We start from the raw sequence: 20,115 nt of genomic DNA, 5'->3' as shown, positions 1-20,115 counted from the left end.
TCTGTTCTGTTAACTGATATATCCCAAATTTCTATGAAAAATGCCTTGCTCACAGTATTGCTCAATAAGAATTTGTTGAGTGAATGGATGGATGGATCTTGGAAAAACATCTATGGGTTGATTGATTTCAGTGGTCCATGCTGAAGCTATCCATTTGAGCTGGGGTAGTTAGAGAGCAAGCTCTCGACTGTCTAGATGCCTGGCTGAGGTCCCCCTGAATTAAGGATACAATGTTTAATGAGATTTCATATTCTCTTTCCCATGCTCATCTTCATTCTAGACCTCAGCTCTCCTGACATGGGCAGTTAAAGAAGAGAATTTAGTGCGTACAGCAAATATTCCCCATATCTCAATGGCAGGCAGAACCAGCTCTGTGATCTGAGTTGGAAACACTTCTTAAAAAATTCATGGGAGTGTCTTTGAGTTTGAATTAACATAATTATAAAATTTACAGGCCGCCAGTGTGCTTTTTATAAGGCTTCTATAACAGATGTGTCAAATGTCTAGTTTTGAAAGAACTTCATAATTCAGTCATGTTTTCCTCTGGGTTAAATATTGCAGTCTGAGAGTTGGGGGGCAAGAACAACACATTTCTGGACATCTCTTTTGAATGCAGGATGGATGCCACAAGTAACACAGCCTCCCTGTTTTTCTTTTATTCTCATTATGTAGAGTCCTAACTCTATTCATCAGAGGAATACCCCTTTCAGAGGTCTGAACCTGACTTCCAAATACTTTCTTGAATGTGTTTAAGTTACCACCAGACCCAGTTTCCATTTGCATTCCAATGAAGGAGGAAAAAACAGCAACACGGCTTTATTCCCACATGACTAATAGTAATCAACTCTAGAGCTTTGACAGTTATGCCAAAAGAACAAATCCCACACCATTTAAGTACTTTTAATTTTTAAATTTTAAGTTCATTTTTTAATGCTTTTCTCCTCAGTTCCCAAATCCAGGGAAAACTGCAAACATTCTTGGTTGTTTTTCTGGCCTTACTTCTTTTCCCCACCTATCATTTAGTCATTGATATCTATCAATTGATATTTGTTTTTATGTTTTGAGGTTTCTTAAACAAACCTGATTTCATGTAGACTAATTGAATTTCTGATTCTCTTCTCTTGGTCTCCTGAATCCTGAGATTTCAGGCAAATACCATTAATACTATCAAGCCGAGCCCTCTGAATATTTCTTGGACCCATCCATTTTCCTCCATCTTTACCACGCTTTCCCTCCTGAGGGTTCCATCTTGTTCTTCTCAGGTCTGTCAATAGAATTATTTCTAAAATTTGAATATGAAAAGTTCACATCCCAAAAGCTCACTGCTGGCCTGACCATGGAGCCAATAGACCATGGACTAAAACGTTCTAATTCATGCTCCAAAATACCCCTTTCCTTTTCTAACTTGTTTTCTCAGATATTGATCATATCTGTGGTGAAAAGTCTCACCAACACAGTGACCAAACCAATAAGGTTTACCCAAGCGAACTTTAGTTTTAAAATTGCAAAACCAGCATTCCAGGACCCACCTTCAATGTCCTAGCCAAATGGGGACCATTGGTCACTCTGCCTGATAGCCTTGCACCTCTGCTTCCCTTGTTTGCTCTAGCCCTGCTGACCTATTTACATGAGCCTGAACATCCTCTTTCTTAGCTTGAGGTCCTTATATAAGTTGACCTTTCTACTCAGCTGCTTTTCCAAACATCCTGCCTAGAAAATTCCTCTTCTGGGTTTTGATCTGGGTGCCATATCTTAAAAAATACTTTCACAATTCTATACCCAGTCCCAACTTGTTTCTTGACCTTGCTATTACCCCTCGTTTGACTCTTTGTTGCTATGCCACTCTCAATTTGTGTTATACGTTACCTTGAAGTTATATATGCAAAATAGAAATGCTTCATTAGGACTTCTATTCCTAGTGGGTGGAGGCCATGTCTTTTATACAGCTGTTTATCTCCATTGCCTTCTCTAAACCTGAAAGTGTTGAGCACTCTGCAAATATATCTGAAATATTCTTTTTATTTTTTATTTTTTTTTTTTGGTTTTTCGAGACAGGGTTTCTCTGTGTAGTTTTGGTGCTTGTCCTGGATTTTGCTCTGTAGACCAGGCTGGCCTCGAACTCACAGAGACTCACCTAGCCCTGCCTCCCAAGTACTGGGATTAAAGGTGTGCACCACCATCACCCAGCTATTCCCAATATTCTTATATACTTTTAGTTTTCCTTTGTAAGTGCTTTGTCTTTCTTCCCTTCTTCACTTTTTCCCATTGCATCTCTCTTCCATTCATCTTCCCTTGTTGTTATTTCTTGGATAGAGGACGTATCAGATATTAAACTGATGAGGACAGACACTGCGCTTGATCTTAGCCAAAAAGCAGAGACACCTTTCTTTGGAAAAAACAATTCTTGGAACTATTTGTCAACCCAGCAAGCAGATTTTTGGTATTATTGTTTTAAGAAACAGACTCACTATATGGCCCTGGCAGGGCTGGAACTTGCCTGTGATGTGTGTGTGTGTGTGTGTGTGTGTGTGCGCGTGTGTGTGTGTGTGCGCGCGCGTGCGTATGTGTGTGTATGGGGGTGTGTGTTTGTGTGTGTATGTGTGTGTGCATATTCATAGATGTAGGTATATGCATGCTTGTGGAGGTAAGAGGTCAATATTGGGGTCAACAATGGTCTTCTCTGATCATTCTCCATCATTTTTAGGCACAGGGTCTCTTATTTAACTTAGAACCCCCTCACTGAGCTAGGGTGGCTGACTAGTGAGCATCAGGGATCCTCTTGTCTCCATTTCTACGAGACCAGAATTGCAGATGCCACTGCATTCAAGCCTATTTATTACCTGAGTTCTGAGAATCTGCATTAGTTACTTTCTGTTGCTGGGATGAAATACTATAACCCAAAACAACCGACTGAAACATCTCCTCAGCCCTATATTTTATGATTTCCTAGCCAACAATTCCTGTTTTCTCAATTTTATTATTGCTTTCATCATGCTCTTTATTCATTTTTTGAACTGCCAGCCTCATTTTTTACCTTCTGCATACCTGATTTAGCGCTATCGAATCTGCACTTTCCTCAAGGGTCTAAGCTGTTTCAACTTTGAGGTTTTTTTGAATGCATAGTGTTCCCCACTGATATGCCCTTCCTCCTCACATGTAGCACATATTCAGTGAATACCTTGTCCTCTTGTCTACTGAAGTACACAATCTTTGTGACTTGGCTTCACTGTACCTCATGCATGTGTCCTGCTTCCATTCCCTAAGGAGTTAACCTAGAGCTTAGTCCCATGACTGCCCCTTGAGTTGACCTCTATGATAGCACTTATGTTCCTCTTTCCCCATGAAGTCTGAACCTCACACAATGGTGAATGACCTTTACGTCTGTTTCTCAGGAGGTTTCTATTTTGGAGGAAAGGCCATTAGTAATTAGCCTGGGTCTCTCTAAAGTCTCATCCCTATGACAAAGGAAGAAAAGTCTCTTGTTTAAAAAGCAGAGTAAGTAAATAGGAAAATGGACAAGGAGACGAACAAACAAAAATAACTGGGTCACATACAATGTTATGGAATGCCGACGGAAATATTTTTCTTTTGAAACTAAAAGAAAAAGGGGAGGAAACAAACTTAAATATAAATTTAACATGGATGAGACAGCTGTTGAGGACACTTCCATTGGATGGCCAAAGGTTCTAAGGTCTGGAAGCTTAAAAACACACAGTAAAATATAATCTTGAAAATCATAGTTCTTTGGGGGTTAATTAGAGATATGTGAGGTAATGAAGATGGAATCCTCACAATTACAGAAGTGGCTTTGAAAGAAGAGAGGTACAAGTTAGCACACCATGTTGTCTTGATGTCCCGTATGGCCTCAGCACAAAGCTTTCATACATGCTGCACAGATGTGGAACAATGTTCTTGGATTTCTCAGCCTCCAGAACCAGGTGCCAAATAAATTTCTGTTCCTTATAAAATACCCAGCCTGTGGTGCTCAGGTGACTGATGGTGCGGTTGTGAACTGGGAAGGGAAAGACTGTGTATTTGAGGAAGGGGATCAAGGATACACTTGAGAGTCAGCAAAGGATTTTCTACAGCCTAGAGATGTGTGACAATGGAGTCCCTGAGCTAACCAGCAACAGATTCTGTGGGAAAATGGTGATGACGGAGTAGAAGGAGAAGTTAATGTATCTAGTGGAATTTCAGAAGTTTTCTAGATCCAAGGAAGGCCAATATCAGGCTTATAACCTCTCACGAACTAAAACAATGCTTGTACCCCATTTGATAGAAATGAAATGAAATAATGGGACACTAAAAACATAAACTAGTTAAAGGATTTACCAAGATCTTAGATATCTATCAAGTCCAATGCCAAGAACTACTCCAGTACTAACATTTGCGCTGTTTCTGTCTTCTGGTTAAAGTTCTCCACTAGTCAGGGCATCCATGAGCTGGTGACAATGACATCTTAACCTGTATCTAGGCTTCCCTCAGAAGTGGCATGGGGAGGTGCTTCCACACTTCTTTCATCTCCTTGGAATTCTGTAGAATACAAATGTTGTGGAATATTGGTTTAAGATGTGTTACATTTGTTTATGCTGTGGAATATTTATTTAATGATGCAAAGATGCATTGCATTCTTTTATGTTGTAACACAGTAAACCTGTGTTACTGTGCCTGTCTAAAACACCTACTTGTTCTAATAAAGAGCTGAACAGCCAGTAGCTAGGCAGGAAAGAGAAATAGTTGGAGCTGCCAGGCAGAAAGAAAAAATAGGAGGAGAAATCCAGGCTAGAAGGAGCGAGGAGAGAGAAAAGGAGAAAGAGAGGAGGTCACCAGGGGCCAGCCACCTAGCCACACAATCAGCCACGGAGTAAGAAGGGAAGAAAGACATATAGAGTAAAGAAAGGTAAAAAGTCCAGAGGCAAAACATAGAAGAAGACAAATGGGTTCATTGAAGTTAGAAAAGCTGGCTAGAAACAAGAAGCCAACCTAAGCCCAGGAATTCATAAGTAAGAATAGGCCTACATGTGTTTATTTGGGAGCTGAGTGGCAGGCCCCCCAAAGAGTGAAAAAAAAACCCAAAAAACAAAAAACTACAAACAAGCACAGGTCACAAGAAGACACCTAGAAAAAGAAATGGTGACACACATATACGTTGTTAAGGTTGTTAGGTAATGCCAATGGAGATGACATTCTTTGGGGTGAGAGATAAGAAAAAGAGGGAGTAAAATAATCTTTAATTTGAAGTAAATAAGAGAGGATTTGGGAAAACTTACGTTTATTGGGCTTGGTGCCAAAAATATGATTTTGAAGGAGTCCCATAGGACTGTAAAAGAGAAACAAGAAAGATTTCTAAAGACCTGGGGCTGCAGGATACATGTGCAGACACATTTCCCCTTACTTGTAGCAGATTTCTATCTTTCTGGGGTGGAAGAATACAGATCACATTCTTCTAAAACAGTTCCCAACCTTTCTAATGCTGCTACTCCTTTAATAGAACTAACTCCTCATATTGGGGTGACCCCCAACCATAAAATTATTTTCATTGCTACTTCATAACTGTAAGTTTGCTACTGTTATGAATTGCAATGTTAATATCTGATATGCAGGATATCTTATAAGTGGCCCCCTCCAAGGGTCGTGAGCCACAAGTTGAGAACTGCTGCTCTAAAACAAGAGAAGGGAATTGAAATATGTCAACTCACATGCTTCATGTGATAGAGAAACATGAGCACAACTGGTGTAGGAGGAGACGTTGAGCACAAAGCCAACTGAGAGGATTTTCCCAAAGGGTCTTTTAAGTGATGGTCTAGGAATATGAGACACTCAATGTGCTGTGAAGATCTAAGATGTGGCCAGGACCTTGAGCAACGTAGAAATGTGGCCACGTCCAGTGAGGACAAGGAATCATATCTGAAACACATGGCCCCCAGGATGGGCAGGAGAAAGGACAGAAAAAGAGAGAAGTGTAGGGTCGAGCATCAGCAACAAGAGGGCGGTGACGCCACAGCAAAAAGATACTGAAGGTGAAGCCAACCTACAGTGTGCAAGAGAGCTTGGGGGACTTTGCCTGCCAGAGAGGTCGAAGATTATTTCTTGAACTGCATGTGGAAGAACAAGGGCACTTTGAGCACCTTCAAATCCAACTTAACAGAAGCCCATGTTCCACCTTCTTCATTAAGACTCCAGCAGTGTCTCCAATTCTTCACATACATTATTTGAAAACTAGATTCGTGTGTGTGTGCATGCACATGTGCATGTGTGCACACACATATGTGTATAGCTTGTATGTATGTATGAGTGCACAAGCTCCTGTGTGGAGGCCAGAGGTTGACCTCTGGTATCTTAGTCACTCTCCATCTCATATTTTAGACAGAGTCTCTCACTGAACCTGGAGCTCACCATTTCAACAAGACTGCCAGGCCAAGAAGTCCCAGAGGTCTTCTTGTTAGTGCTGGAATTGGGGGCAAGTGGGGCTGCATTCAGCTTTTTACATAGGTGCTGGGAATCTCAAGTCAGGTCCTCATGCTTGCGCGGAAGCACTCCAGTGGTTAAGCTGTTGTCCCAGCCTGGAAAATTGATTTTTTTCCCTTTTATTGAAAATAGATCTTTCTCTCACACAATATATCCTGATTACAGTTTCCTCTCCCCCTATTCCTCCCAGCTCCTCCCCACCTTCCCTCTCATCAAATCCATCCTTTCATCAAATCCATCCTTTTTCTGTCTCTCATTAGAAAGCACAAGCCTTCTATGGGATAATAATAAAATATAATATAATAAGATTTAAAAAAGACCCCAACACATTGGGACTGCCTAAAACAAACAAACAAACAAACAAACAAACAAACGGAAAGAAAAGAGACAGAAGGAAAAGAGATCAAGAAAAGGCACATGAAACAGAGAGTGTGTAGAGACCCACTCCTCTGCACACTCAGGAATTCCATAAAAGCACAAAACTGGAAGTCATACTATATCCACAAAGGACCCATAGGGCAAAAGTAGAGGAAGAATATATAAATAAAATAAAAAATATTAAAAAATAAGCTCTAACACAACATTATGAGACACGGAATTTCCAAAGATGCCATTAAGTTCATTTTCTGTTAACCATCTACTGCTGGCTTAAGAATAATTTGTTTCCCCAGTGAGACTCCCTTGGAGAAAACTTAATTTTCATTTGCAAGGGGTTATCAGTTGGAGATTGCTTCTGGGTTAGGGATGAGGACATGTGTCCACTTTTCCTTTCAGCCTTAGGACTAGATCTGGTGTAGATCATGCAGGCCCTGTGCATGCTGCCTCAGTCTCTGTGCGTTCATATGTGCATTGATCCTGTTGGTTCAGAAGGCCCTGTTTTCTTGGTGTTCTCCATCCTTTCTGGCCCCCACACTCTTTCCACCTCCTCTTCTGCAGGGTTCACCGAGCCACGAGGGGTGGGATTTGATTGAGACACCCTGTTTACGGCTGAGTGTCCAAGGTCTCCCACTCCGGCCGTCGGTCTCCGCATTGGTTCCCATCTGCTGAAGGAGGGGCTTCTCTGATGATGGCTGAACAAGCCACTAATGCGGATCGGCTTCCCTGGCCTGAGTCAGAAAATTGATTCTTAAATTAGACATCGTAGTGGCTAACATGGATGGATGATGGGAAACACCTGACAGTGCGGGAGCTTTTGTATTAATGAGGTATCAGTCTATTTTCAGTTACTGCAATGAAATGCTTTATAAAGAAAAGAAGTTTATTTAACTAACACTTCTGGAGGTTCAGAGGCATGGAGCCAGCATTGTTTGGGTTCTGGTGAAGGCTTCATGGAAAATGGCATTGTGGCTGGAGCACCTATAAGAGGGAGTCATCACATGGAAGTCAAGAAGTCAGAGACTGGAGAGGGGCTAGTCGTCCTTGAAAGCCATCTTAGGAGAACTTGCCAGGGTCCCATGAGAACTACATCAATTCCTTCCAAGAACAGTACCCCTTGTGATCCCCAACTAGGCTCTATCTCTTACAGCTCCTACCACCTCTTAACATCACCCCACTGAGAATGGCATTGTTCAGTATGGAAACCTTCTGAGGACACGTTCAGTCCTGGTCTAAACCACAGTAGATATCTTCAATCCACGCTTGACATCGCTTTTGTCAGCTTCTGCACTTCCATTAGCAACATCAACAGGTGGAAAAATGATAAATGCCTCCATGTGAGTTACTGGACCCCTGGCCAGTGGGGGCTGATCATTCCCCATCTAACAACTGTGGCATTTCTACTTCACCTGTATGTGCAGGGCTCCTGCCTCCAGTTTCACAATTCATTCATCTCAGAGTCACTTTGAAATAGTCAGAGGGTGAGGGTTGGAGGTGTAAGCGACAAATCATTGGTGTTGCAATATATTTGCATGCGAACTGTTCCTAAACTGCCCTGTGAGTCACAGATCATTAGTTAACATCTTTGTAGGCTGTCCACACATAATTTCATTCTGTCTCATTTCTTTGTTACTGCTGGGTCCACTTTTCTCAAGAGGTTACGTTTAGTAAAAGATAAACAAAAAACAAACAAACACACAGCTTTGAACTTTGAACTTTTCGAGAACTGCCCCTTATATACACAGAATCCCAGCATAACCAAATTACTTTTACTAAAGGAAAAAGAACAGATCTGCAATTGATTTGTTGGCTACTGAAGATTAACACAGAGTCGTGTTTATATTGGATTTTAGATTAAATGATTTTATTAAAGCCTTTTTTATCATGTCAGACAGAGAGCTTTGCTGCAGACGCTCCAGCACACCCCTCAGAGTGGATGACTGCACAGCAAAGCTATTTCTTTTGTGCTTCTGCTCACCCAGGGCTCTGCGATGGACAGTTTCACGGGCATCACTTGCATCTGAGTCTGGCCATGTGGATCTTCATCTCAGTTGGAGGTTCAGGGATCAGGAAGGAGATTTGTTCCAGTTTTAAATGTGTGTGTGGGCAGTCTCTCCAGTCTAGTCGCTTGGCATGCTGGTTGATATGTCCAGGGATGAGACAGCAATGTTTGCAGAGAGTGTTCGGATGAAGGAGGGCTCTGTGGTGAAAGGGTGGGAGAGAGAGACAGGAGAAGGAAAGCAATCGAGAGGCAGCTGACTTTTTGTGGTAAAATCAGTCCTTCCTTACTGACTTCCCACTGGGGTAGAGACTCACCTCCTAGATAGTAGTTCCAACCACAGCCGCCAGTGACAGAGCCCGGGAGGAATGGGTATACAAACAGTAGAGAGCCGGCAGGGCCCCAACAGCACCCACTATACTAGGAAGGGCGGAGATGATTGGAGACACAGGGAGGCTGCTCTGCATAAGCAGTATATAAGATACAGCCAATGATAAATAAGAGTGAGGTTAAAAGAGAGACTCATGGGAAATGCAGGATGTGTGGGGAAGCAGCAAAGGGAACAGGGCAGGCAATGGCTCATGGGTAGAACAGTGAATTATAGCCTTTGTTTCTTTGTTTGGGACTTTCTGGCCTGATCCCAGGATTGAGGGGAGAGGTATGATAATGTAACAATGAAGCAACAGGAAAAGATGGCGTGAAGAGTTTTGTACCTTTTAGGAAGGTCCAACTGATTTATGAAAGAAAATATCATGCGTCTGTATTGGACCACGAAGAGTGCTCACATCTCCTTCCATGTGTCCTAGTCTCTGTATGGAAGTGCATTGATCTAGTTTAGAGGGATGCGTGGTGGTCACGTGGCTAGAAACATTATTAAAGCCTCCCAAGCCATGTCCTTCTGGAGCATAGACATCTCCTGTTCTCAGTAGTGCAGCTTGGTCTGTCCCTCACATGTATGACATCTGTGTGCTCTAGCCCCTTAGTTTATGCCTCTAAGATCAATGAAGTAAACAGGTCAGTCAGATTTTCCCTGAGGTGGGGTGCGCTTGTTAGGTTTTTGTCAGTTTAACACAAGCTAGTGTAGTGTGGGAAGAAGGAACCTCTGCTGAGAAACTGTTACCACCTGATTGGCTTGTAGCCATGTCTATGATTGATGTGGGAGGGCCCAGCTTATTGTGCGTGGTGCCACCTCTGGGCACATGGTCCTCCACTGTATCAGAAAGCAGGCTGAGCAAAGCAGTGGCAGCATTCTCCCAAGGCCTCTGCTTCACTTCTCATGCCTAAGTTTCCTTCCCCAGACTTTCCTTCATAACGGCCCGTGACTGGGACCTGTAAACCAAATAATCCCTTTCTTCAAGTTGCCTTTGGTCATGGTGCTTATCACAGTGACAGAGTGCTAACTAGGATGTGTGTGTGTGTGTGGTGTGTGTGTGTGTGTGTGTGTGTGACTTAAACCAACGTTTTATTAATCCTGGTTCTCAGTTTCCAGCATGCAGCCCCTCATGTGAGGAGAGCACAGAGAGCAGCTTGCATGGTGGCTGCCTGGAGGCAGAGAGGAAGTGCCTCAGTGACAATATCTCCTCCCTCCGTGTCTCATTCCATCCAGTTCCGGCCTACAGGACTGTGGTGTTCAGGAAGCACTGGCCCCGTTTACTTTGTCATTTTTGAAACAGCCTCACAGACACACCAGAAGTATGTTTTGTTAGTCTGTTAGAAACTCCTTAATCTAGTCCAGTGGATAGTCAAGATTAACCACCAAGTTGTACAAATAATCCAACAACCAGGGACTCACCAATGCAAAAGTTTGCATGAATTCTGATATCCAAAGAAACAAATAGTCAGGCAGTGGTGGCGCATGCCTTTAATCCCAGCACTCAGGAGGCAGAGCCAGGCAGATCTCTGTCTACAGAGCAAGATCCAGGACAGGCACCAAAACAACACAGAGAAAACCTGTCTTGAAAAAACAAACGAACAAAAACCAAAAAGAAAGAAACAAATGTGATGATATTGTGTCCCCCAATATATTGTGCAACTAATAAACTTGTCTGGGGTCAGAGAACAGAATAGCCACTAGATTGACATACACAGAGGCCAGAAAATGGTGGCACATAAACCTTTAACTCTAGCATTCCTGAGGCAGAGAGATACATCCAGATCTCTGTGAGTTCAAAGCCACACTGGAAACAACCAGGCATGGTGACATATGCCTTTAATCCCAGGAAGTGATGGTAGGAAGCAGAGAGGTATATAAGGCATGAGGACCAGGTAGCTGGCCTAAGAGCCAATGAGAGAGCAGAACAGCAAGGCAATAAAAGCCTGGGTAGACCGGAAGTCTTCGCACTTTGGAAGCTGTGGCGTGGTGAGGTAAGGTTAGCTGGTGGCTATTACTGTTTCCCTGATCTCTAAGGCTTTCACCCCTATATTTGGTTCTAAGTTTTTTATTTAATGAGACCGCTTAGAAATTCATCTACAAACAAATATCTAGCTATGGTGGTGAATGCCTATAATCCCTGCATCTCCGAGACTGAGACAGGAGGATCATCACAAGTTCAAGACCAACCTGGTTTACAGTCCACATTCTAAGTTGACCAGGGATACAGAGTTCCAGAGTAAGATTTAGTTTTACACACACACACACATGCGCGCGCGCGCGCGCGCACACGCACACACACACACACACACACACACACACACACCAAACGATGCATTATGTACCTACTGAAATTTAAGGGACAGAGATTAATTAGCCCTTGTACATCCTCTGTGTCTTTTGTGTGAGGCTTTTTAACTACACATATTCACCTCAACTAGAACAACAGCAGCAACAACAAAAAAAAAACAAGTAGGTAGGAATAAAGCCTCCAATTTGATTGCAGAAGGCACTCAATAAATATTTATTGGGTGGTAAATAAATGTTCTATTGAGGCCTCACCTCTTACTAGCCACTATAAATATAGGTTGTAAATGAGGAGACTCAAAGAGAAAAGTCCAGGATAATGATGACAGATGACACAGTAAGATGAATTTAGAGCTACAGATTTTAAAAACAAGACCAGAGAAGTTCAATTCAAGGTGGTGAACTGAGGCCAGGTGAACTCCACTCTGTTTCCACATGTGAAGCCAGCCTATGCCTTTAAAGGCGCATGGTGATGACAGGGCTAGGAAACCAGAAAGGCAAGTATCCTAGTAGGGTTACAATTGCTCCAGTGAAACACCATGGCCAAAGCAACTTGGGGACAAAAGGGTTTATTTGGCTTATATTTCTACATCACTATTCATCACTGAAGGAAGTCAGGCCAGAAACTCAAGTGGGGCAGGAACCTGGAGGCTGCAGCTGATGCAGGGGCCATGGAGGAGTGCTGCTTACTGGCTTGCTACCTATGGCTTGCTCAACCTGCTTTCTTATAGCACCCAGGATCACCAGCCCAGGGTTGGCCACACCCACAATGGACTGGGCCATCTCATCAATCACTAATTAAGAAAATGCCCTACAGGCTCACCTACAGCCCTATCTTATGGAGGCATTTTCTCAACCAACGCTCCTTCTTCTCCAGTGACTAGCCTGTGTCAAGTTGACATAGACTAACCAGTACAGTGAATGATTTAGAAGAACATTTTTGAAGTCCTAGAATACAGAAACAGATGGGCTCTGGTTGATTAAGAGAACTTATTATGACAAATTGTAACTCCAAAATGTCAGTAGGAGAAGGGCCATCCCTAGTAGATGCCTTCCAAAACTCCTGTTCCACAAAGGACAGGGATGCTGCAAATGTGGAGGTAATTAATATGTTAATCATAGTCTGAGTCCTTTGGGGTACTCTGTTGTGCTGACTGTACATTCTACTCATTCTCATGTGCTCCATTCCAATGAGTCTTTGTGTCTTTTCAGGTGATGTTCATTTCCTCAGTGACTTTGCACTTACTCCTCATTCTGAAAGACTCTGTCTCTGAACCATTACACTGTCATTAAAATCTCAGCTTAGATTTCACCCACTCACGGACATCTCCTCTGACCATAGCATCTAAATTAGATATGGTATAACCCTGGCTTTCACATATGATCTTAATTCCCTTCCTTCACAGTGTTAGCCTATACAACTGTACCATTATTATCATATAAGAGTAAAGGCCTTATCTTTCTCATAGACCACAATGCCCACAGCAACTAATATATTATTATATCCTAGCGCTTGTATCAGTTACCTTTTGCTGCAAACTGCAAAATTTAATGACTTCAAACAGCAGCCATTCATTTGGTATATGGTTTGGACCAGGTAGGCAGCTCTTCCCTGTATGAACTCATCTAGCTGCTAGGCTGGTGGTAGATACATAATGTTGCCAATGTCATTTTCATGTCTAGTCTAACAGCTTGTTGAAGCAGCAGAGGCAGCCCACACCACGTAACCTGGTTATGTAGCAGGCAAGCTTGAGCTCTTCCATAGGAATGTGCAAGCAATCTTACCTGTATTTGTGAATGAGCAGACAGCTAAGAAACAGGAGGAAAAGAAATCACACTCGAGAATCCTCAAGAATAACAAATCAGACAATTGTGCTTTTAGGAAATAAAGGTCATCCAGGAAACCAAATAATGAAGACAACCCTGAATTATTTCAGTGAGGCTCAGAAGTATAGTGTATATACAAGATCAGGCTGTGGCTGTGGCTGTGGAACAAGTAGGGAAGGAAAGTGAACCCGGTAATTAAAAGTACTTGCTGCCACTGGAAATAAAATCCAGCAGACAGAATGCATAAGGGAATGACTCTAGTTAATGACCGTGCCAGTAATGTTGGGAGGAAGGAATCAAGCCGACCCAAAGAGAGTGTGAGGGAAATGCTAAGTGGCATGGATGTCTCTCAGTTATTTTCCTGTGGTTCTAGAGACAGAGAATGAAGTCAACAAAAGGAAAGACATTTCAACAGCCTATTAGAAGATAATTTTCCTGAGACAAAGGTAGAAGAGCTTGGTTTGAAATGAGGCCCAAAGAGAAATCATGTGCATTTAAAAAACCCCACCCCTAGAGAAAGCTCAAAACTTCAAGGAGAAAGAAGAAACATCAAAAGCTTCCCATGTGAAGAGAAAATTCACTCGCAATGACAAGGGAGTCAGTCTGAATTCTCATCAGCAGCCCTGGATGTTGGGAGATGGTGACACAGTACCTTCAAATCTCCGAGTGTATGCAGTTTTGAACCTAGGATCCAGCACTCAATCAAACTCTAAAAGAATAATTTAAAGGCACATTCCAAAATGTGAGGCTCGGGGTTATCTTTTACAGGCTTCACTAAAATAAAGCATACAAGTACATCAGCACAGGGAGATGCCCCAGAAACACAAAACAAGGAATACACAAAACTGGTGATCTGGGACTGTGCAGAAAATGCATGTAAGTTAAAAAGAACTTAAGAGGGAAGACTTAAACCATAGAATTGAGGAAACTCTCAGGTAGTAAAATTCCTAATGACATTACATACTATCTCCTCAGCGGATCTCTTCATGTTACTGAATGATAATGTTTATACGATTACAATCTTTCAAGTTACTACTTTTTACTGCTTGTTGAATTTTTAGTATCAATGCCCAAGTAATAAATAGAATAGTTAGATTTATAGAAAAGAACATGAAAGTCATAAGCTAGTCAGTGTAAAAGCTGAAGAGTTAATGAAACTTGCCGTGGAGAAGATGCTGGTGGTTATGGGAAGGGGTCAAGAGGGCTATCTGGAGGCAATAATTCAATTCTCCATGCAAGCAGTCTGCATATTGAGTGCATCCTCACTGTTAGGTGAAGTTGTCACTCCCTAAAAGCTCCTGATGCAATATTGTCTGGGAACTAGGTACTTGTTCCCATCTTTACGCCTGCCTTTACAGAAATTCTAAGCAGGCCAATTGTTTCTTCTGAGCCCTATAGTCACGTTTCTTATTGAAACAATGGATGGTGCTGCTTTGGATGTCTTTCTGTATGCTATGAATATGTGCTGCTCTGATTGGTTGATAAATAAAATGCAGATTGGCCAGTAGCCAGGCAGGAAGTATAGGCAGGGCAAGCAGAGAGGAGAATTCTGGTAAGAGGAAGGTTGAGTCAGGAGATGCCAACCCACCATCCAGGGAGCAGCATGTAATAGCACACAGGTAAAGCCACAGAACACATGGCAACATATAGATTAACAGAAATGGGCTGAGTTTGGGTGTAAGAGCTAGTCAATGGTAGGCCTGAGCTAATGGCCAAGCAGTTTTAATTAATATAAACCTCTGTGTGTTTACTTGGGTCTGAGCAGCTGCAGACCAGGCAGGACACAGAAAAACTTTCAGCTACATGGTGCCCTAGATACAGGTATGATGTAAGTGGGCTGTTGGCATGTGGTCATTATTTCAGCACTAGAGGGCAATCCTAGCCCAGGGTTGTTCTAAATCTGCAGTTGGTCTGTTTTTTACTGGAAGAGCCCCTAGTGAGGATAATCTGTCCCCCAAAGCCTCTCCCCGGGGTAGGGCAGGGCTAGACACCATCTACACTCACTAGCCTGCAGCTGGAGAGAATCACCTCTTTGGGATCAGCTCCAGCTTCCAATGCATGCTGTGGCCACCAATGCTGCACAGCTGGGTTGCACTCTGAGCCCACAGCCTACTGAGAATGACACAACAATGGCATATGTAGGACCAAGACCCACAGTGCTATGGGATGCCTACTGCTGAGGAGAATGCATGTCCCATTGCAAACAGCCATAGACGATGGGGGCTGACAGAAGTCTGAGAGCTGGGCTGTTTCTCTCCCCACAGCACTCAGGCTGCTCCTGAGGTTTTTTCTGCAGCAGGTGTGCGAATAAAAGCCCAGTAGGGTCCACCCAGCATTGCTTTTACCTGCCCAACTTTGAGTTCTAAAGCAAAGCTCCAGGTTTACTGTCTGATCCTATCCCCAGCAGAGTGGTTCTTGCTGTATGCTACTATACCTGAGGTTAAAGTATAGGTAAAAGTAAGCCATTGGCCATTAGAGCTGACACCAAGCTGTATTATTCCTGCATGTCATGGCCTCAGGGGTACATTCAGGCCCCCCCCCCACACAGCTGACCAAATCATGTACTTGTCCTATAAGAGTATAGTGTCCACTGCATCTCAGTGTAAGCCTAGAGCTTCCACCTGTGATCATTAGCCTGGACAGCTGTGAAGTCCAAGGCTGAGAATGGGTGGATGGAGACAGTGCTTTGATTTAAACAAAGCTGGTTTATACCTGAGTTTTATAGCCACAGGGACCTGCACAGTCTTGGGACTGATGTTTTGGGGCCCTCTCTAACACTGGTGTTGATGCAAGCAGAAAGTCAAGTCTGCTCTGCCTATGTAGGTCAGTCTAGAAGCTCCAGCCATAAACTATTCCCCGGGTATATGAGTCTTTGTTGTTTGCTTGGTTCTGGGTCTCACAACATCACTGTACTGAACTTCAGGACAAGGCCTCTGGCAGTGATCATGCTTTAATATCCTGAAGGTGGAGTGTCAATGCCCTCTCTGTTGTCAATGGTTGAAGGCCAGAGGATGGGGTAGCTAGACAGCTCTCTGGTTAGCATAATTCCAGTATCATATATCCTCTGGGTCTGGGAATAGAGGTCAGGGGCCTCTGTCTGTATTGGGTTTTATTGTGAGGGACCTAGTACTGAGTTTCAAGTTCAAGACCTGGGTTTAATTCCTTCTCTCTCCCCCAGCTGAAGTCACCCTCCCATAAGAGCTGCTTGATTGGGAAGGGAAATGTGGGCAACTCCTTCCTGTCTTCTTCAATGGGTCATTTGATTGTACTAAGATCTGGCACTATGGTCTCTTATCCAGCTTCCTTAATGCTTATGAAAATGGTTGGGGGCTCTCTGTAAGGTCCACACTGGTGAATCTAGAGAGAGACTAATGTTAAAGCACCTGACTAAGAGGCCACTATGGTGGTATTTTATTTGTACTGAAATGTGATTTTATTTGTATGTTAATAAATAAAGTTGCCTGGGGGTCAGAGCTAATAGCAAGCCATAGCAGAGCTGGGCAGTGGTGGCTCATGCCTTTAATCCCAGCACTTGGTAGGCAGAGCTAGGTAGATCTCTGTGTGTTCAAGGATACAGCCAACAGACAGTGACGAGGCAGTCATGTGGTTGGTTTTACAACCAATGAGAAGGCAGAACAGAAAGTCTATATAAAGACAAACAGACAGAAAGTAGGTTTTTTTCGGAGAGGTCTCTTGGCTCAAGAGGCTAGCTGCAGCAGGCGGGTAAGGCTCTTAGCTCTGATCTCTTGGCTTTCTTCTTTACATTGGTTCTGTGTTTCTTATTTAATAAGAAGGTTGGTTACATCTACAGGCCACCTTGCTCTGCTTGCTTGGTTGTTTGAAACAGTATCCCTTTGTAGCCAAGACTGGCCTCAAACTTGGCTATTCTCCTTCCTGAGCCTCTGATATGCTGGGATAATAGGCCTGTACCAGTGCACTTGACTCTTTCTCCTGTCTCCTTTGAGTAGACAAATCTAAAAAGGAAATATACTCATAAAATTTAAAGTGGGGTTTAATTTTTTTTTGCTATATGCAAGTATTACTTTAATTAAAAGTTACTTAAGGAAATAGAAATCAAAGTGATAAATTAACCTTACACATCATAGACTTTATTAACAGTTTAGTGAAAACACAGTAGTTTCGAACCAGTTAGAATAACAAAAGGTTAGGATTAGGTGTTGGGGTCATGACTTTCAGACTAGCAAAACTCTGTCAAAAATAAAATAAACCCAAAAACCTCAGCAAAAAATTTTTAAAGGAAAATGTCAAGTTTAGTAGCTGTTGTGATAGAAGAAAGAAATCTGAAAGTAAATATTCAAAATATTTATTTGAATAAACACCCCTGATGTTTGTAATTTTCTGTATCATTAAAAGGCAAAGAGCCCTATGGAAAGCCTGTGATAGTTGCTGTGAAGATATGAAGATAAGATTCACTGTATGCACAGAGTATGTCAACACTGTGAGATGGAGCAGTAGAGGGAAACACAGACCCATATTACTAAGACATATCAGGATAATGACGTTTTGTGTGCTGTTCCGTGGGCCAGATAGTGGCAGCATTGGTATTGCTTGGGGTGTCTTGGATTATTACAGAGAAGTGGAGTTTCCTTGGCTCTGCTCCCCAGCTTTCTGGGTTTTTCAGGCAGATGGAAAGAAGTAGGAGAATTAGAAAGTAGGAGAAAGTGATTAATTTGGAATGCCTTTGAGATATACGGCAAGAAATGAACATGAAATTGGCATAAGAGCTTAGTTACAGAAGACTTGCACATTGTTGTGTTCTGAGAGGCTCATGCCTTACATCACAGAGAATCTGGAGTCCTTTCTGAATGTTGTGCGCTGAGTGGGACTTATGAGAACCTACTTATTATCATAACTCCAAATGATAATATAATCTAGAGCCTTTCCCTGTACTCACACAGACACAAAGCTCTCAGAGGACATGGAGACTGTTGCTAGCACTGGGGACCAGGAAGATGGTTTGTGAGTGAAGGCTTCGAAGTTACAGTTACAATGGTGTGTTGTGCTCCTCTCAACAGCAGCAGTCCTGACAAAGTGAAACATTTGCCCTTGCAGGAAAGAGAGGCTCGGAAACCTCAGGTGGTAAACAGAAAGTCACAGAAGGACTCACATCTGGGAAGAATAAACCTTGGAAGATCCTTGGGGGGTCCTGCCCAACAGAATAAGGGGAGGGTCTAGGAAGGAGTTGGGGAAGGGGAAAAGTGTGAACAGAATATATTGTATGAAAAAATATATTAATGTCAGGGTCTTTGATTTGATTCCATTGATCAACGTGTCTGTTTTTATGCCAATACCAAGCTATTTTTATTATTATAGCTCTATAGTAGAGCTTGAAGTGAGGGATGGTGATGCCTCCGAATTTCCTTTATTGTGTAGGATTGTTTTGGCTATCCTGGGTTTTTTGTTTTTCCATATGAAGTTGAGTATTGTTCTTTCAAGGTCTGTGAAGAACTGCATTGGAATTTTGATGGGGGTTTCATTGAATCTGTAGATTGCTTTTGGTAAGATTACCATTTTAACTATGTTGATTCTACCTATCCAAGGACATGTGAGATTTTCCATTTCCTGATATTGTCAATTTCTTTCTTCAAAGACTTAAAGTTTTGTCATACAGGTTTTTCATGTGTTTGATTAGAGTTACCCCAAGATATTTTATGTTATTTGTGGCTGTTGTAAAGGGTGATGTTTCTCTGATTTCTTTCTCAGGTCATTGATCATTTGTATATAGGAGAGCTATTGATTTTTTTTTGAGTTAATCTTGTATCCTGCCACATTACTGAAGGTGTTTATCACCTTGGTAGAATTTTTGGGGTCACTTATGTATACTATCATATCATCTGCAAATAGTGAAAGTTTGACTTCTTCCTTTCCAATTTGTATCCCCTTGATCTCCTTTTGTTGTGTTATTGCTCTAGCTAGAACTTTGAGTACTATATTGAATAGGTATGGAGAGAGTGGACAGCCTTGTCTTGTTCCTGATTTTAGTGGAATTTCTTTGAGTTTCTCTCCATTTAATTTGATGTTGGCCGTTGGCTTGCTGTAAATTGCCTTTATTATGTTTACATACATTCCTTGTATCCCTGATCTCTCCAAGACCTTTATCATGAAGAGATGTTGAACTTTGTCAAAGGCTTTTTTCAGCATCTAATAAGATGATCATGTGGTTTTTTTTTCTTTCAGTTTGCTTTTATGGTGGATTACATTGACAGATTTTCATATGTTGAACCATCCCCGCATCTCTGGGATGAAATCTACCTGATCATGGTAGATGATGTTTTGATGTGTTCTTGAAACAGGTTTGCTAGTATTTTATTGAGAATTTTTGCATCAATGTTCATGAGGGAGATTGGTCTGTAATTCTCTTTCCTAGTTGTGTCTTTGTGAGGTTTGAGTATCAGGATAACTGTATTCTTGTAAAAAGAATTTAGCAATGGTCCTTCAGTTTCTATTGTTTGGAACAATTTCAGGAGTGTTGGTATTAGTTCTTTGAAATTCTGGTAGAATTCTGTGCTGAAACCCTATAGCCCTGGGCTTTTTTTTTTTTTTTGGTTGGGATACTTTTGATGACTGCTTCTATTTCCTTGGGGGTTATAGGTCTATTTAAATTGTTTATTGGATCTTGATTTAATTTTGGTATGTGGTACCTATTCAAAAAAATTGTCCATTTTTTTTACATTTTCCAATTTTGTGGAGTACAGGTTTTCGAAGTATGACCTAATGATTCTCTGTTATTATGTTCCTCTTTTCATTT

General features: G+C 42.1%; 1 pseudogene; it reads right to left on the bottom strand.

Moving 5' to 3' along the window:
* Positions 1-2,264: 2,264 nt before the first annotated feature.
* Positions 2,265-2,386, bottom strand: LOC131903238 (U2 spliceosomal RNA; annotated as a pseudogene).
* Positions 2,387-20,115: the final 17,729 nt, after the last annotated feature.

The sequence above is a fragment of the Peromyscus eremicus genome, chromosome 1, assembly GCF_949786415.1.
Source record: "Peromyscus eremicus chromosome 1, PerEre_H2_v1, whole genome shotgun sequence".
Taxonomy (NCBI): Eukaryota; Metazoa; Chordata; class Mammalia; order Rodentia; family Cricetidae; genus Peromyscus; species Peromyscus eremicus.
Note: the sequence above shows the minus strand (reverse complement) of the source record. Positions and strands in the feature narration are given on the sequence as shown.